The sequence below is a fragment of the Oratosquilla oratoria genome, chromosome 16 (genome assembly GCF_046742065.1).
Source record: "Oratosquilla oratoria isolate Oo_2021 chromosome 16, ASM4674206v1, whole genome shotgun sequence".
Taxonomy (NCBI): Eukaryota; Metazoa; Arthropoda; class Malacostraca; order Stomatopoda; family Squillidae; genus Oratosquilla; species Oratosquilla oratoria.
Window position 1 is genome coordinate 43,440,407 of NC_134792.1, and position 2,500 is coordinate 43,442,906.

At 46.8% G+C, this 2,500-nt stretch overlaps 1 protein-coding gene across 3 annotated transcripts in view; it reads right to left on the minus strand.

The window, feature by feature from the left end:
* Positions 1-2,500, minus strand: part of LOC143033934 (phosrestin-2-like) — a 292,940-nt gene that overhangs the window by 211,395 nt on the left and 79,045 nt on the right. Inside the window, exon 1 of one of the 3 annotated variants that reach the window (XM_076199610.1) lies at positions 717-801. The exons of the other annotated variants lie outside the window; for them this stretch is intronic. The gene's annotated coding sequence lies outside the window, so the exon portion shown is untranslated. Of the gene's footprint in view, positions 1-716; positions 802-2,500 lie in introns of those variants that run through there. 3 annotated transcript variants of the gene reach the window in all.

Consider the following 2,500-nt stretch of genomic DNA (forward strand, 5'->3'; position numbering starts at 1 on the left):
TGGACACACCAAGAAAGCGGAGTAGAAACAGCATCGACAGGGCTCCAGAGGCAAGAAAGACGTGCTGCATCATCAACAGAGCAAAATGTGGAGGAGAAAAAGGAGGAGGGGTAGAAGGAAGAGGAGAAAAAGGAGGAGGAGGAGAAAGAGGAGGAGGAGTAGGAGGGGGAAGAAAAGGAGGAGGAGAAATTGGAGGAGGAGTAGGAGGAGGAAGAAAAGGAGGAGGAAGATGAGGGAAGGCGGGACGAGTCTCGTGCTGTCTGGAGAACCGCCCTTATGGGACGATGACGGGGGAACGAGAGCCCATCTCTGACTTAAGCCTGCACCAGATGACACACATATACACACACACAAGCGCACATGCACACACACACAAGCGCACATGCACACACACGCACAGGGCTGAAAATAATTTCAGTATCGCTGCGCTTTGAGTCGTTACTCCAACTCTCGTGGGCGGGGAGTTGGGGGTTTGTGTGCGTGTAAGGTCAAAGTATTACCCATAGATCGGTCATACGAGCTCTGAGTTCTCTTCCGGAAGGGAAATAGCTGTCGATCACGAGTCCAACACGTGTTCCAAAGACCAAGGTGAATCGCATACACACATACACACACACATACACACACACACACACACACACGCACACACACATACACACACCTTTACATATCTTTACATTATATAAATTTCATCAAGATGAAACTTTACAACTTACCTCGACTGAAATGTTGGACTGCGAATCAGCCATTTTCCGTACTTCGACGGGCAATTACCCTGTCGTTCTAGGGATCTCGCTTGTGCACACCACGACGCTTGCATCCGTCACAACTGAAGCTGGCTGCGACTTTATCCTCTTCATTTTTTACGTTGTTTGTGAAACTAGCAGATAGTCTTTGGGAATAATGATGTCCGTCTCTCACAGATCAAAGGAAATAACGACGTCCAGTTATACTGAGAAGTCGCTCAATTCATTTATTTTTCAAGTTCCGTGACAATCTTTTACCCGACACTTTTCCTAAAACAAATCTGTTGACAAAATAATAATCCTTATTATACAAGACCTACCACTTCCCTCCTTTAAAATCACTATTAAGGTTCTTCATTTCGGTACCAGAAGTGCACATTCAAGAAACAACAATGGCCGCTGGCATGTGGTGGGGGAATACGGGACGGACGTTGGAGTGAAGCATCTCCCCCATCCCTCCAACACTCATAAACACCCATTACCGGGCGAGGAGGCAGTGTAAAATGGAATATGGTCCTCCCTAATACTGGACCAGGGGTCCATTTTCTATAGGGAAAAAGGACCATTTTCTATAGGAAAAAAGGACCCTTCCTATAGAAAATGGGGCCCCTTTAAACATGCAACTCCTTATTAGGCTAGAATAGATTATGTTATATATTTTAATAAACAGTACTTATTAATAAATGTTGATGAGTTATTTGTTGATAAAAAAATAAAAAAATAAATAAACCATTCCAGTATTGCGAGTGGGGAGTCCATTTCCCATGGTGGGGTCCATTTTCTGCAGTAGAAAATGGACCCGGGGTACATTTCCTATGGGGGTCCAGTTTCAATCTCACACAGACACTTGGTCTCCGGACCGGGCCCCACGACGATCTCGCAGTGTGAACCATTCTTGCCTAATCCCCACGACGACAACGACAACCATCCTTTCCCAATGTGGAAAGAGGGAGGGAGAGGGAGAGGGAGAGGGAGAGGGAGGGGGAGAGAGAGAGAGAAAGACAGGGAGAGAGAAAGAGAGAGAGTGGATGAGAGATAGAGAGAGAAAAAGAGAGTGGATGAGAGAGAGAGAGTGGATGTGAGAGAGAGAGAGTGGATGAGAGAGAGAGAGAGAGAGAGAGAGAGAGAGAGAGAGACAGAGTGGATGAGAGAGAGTGGATGAGAGAGAGAGACAGAGTGGATGTGAGAGAGAGAGAGAGAGAGAGAGAGAGAGAGAGAGAGAGAGAGAGAGAGAGAGAGAGAGAGAGAGAGAGAGAGAGAGAGAGAGAGAGAGAGAGAGAGAGAGAGAGAGAGAGAGAGAGATCCGATAAACGACGGCAGCTCCCTTCGTCGTCCTCACAGCGGGCCACCCATAAATAGCTCCACGGTCATACAAAGCAAAAATCAACGCCTCCTCCTAAAGAGAACTAAGGAAAGGTCTGAGGGATGCTGCCGACTGCCGTGGGGCCGCGGGCTCCCGGTCAGAGAAACTTGTGTTACATGTACAGTCGGAGCTGAACGCATCGATCTGTGTTTCCGTTCAATACGAAATTCGCCCGAAGGAATAAAAAAATTATTTCAATTCGAGTCGTTCCTATCCGGAGGAACGTTCAAAAGATTTGTTCAAACAATCTGCTCGCGTTCACTATAAAACTTCAGGTGAGTAAACTAGGAGTTGTGCGATTTCGACCTCGAAGCTTCTGCCGTAAATCTAAAAGGGAAAGAGGAGGCACCGCAAAAATGTGTTTCCGTTTGGTGAGCAGGCTTCAGTTTTG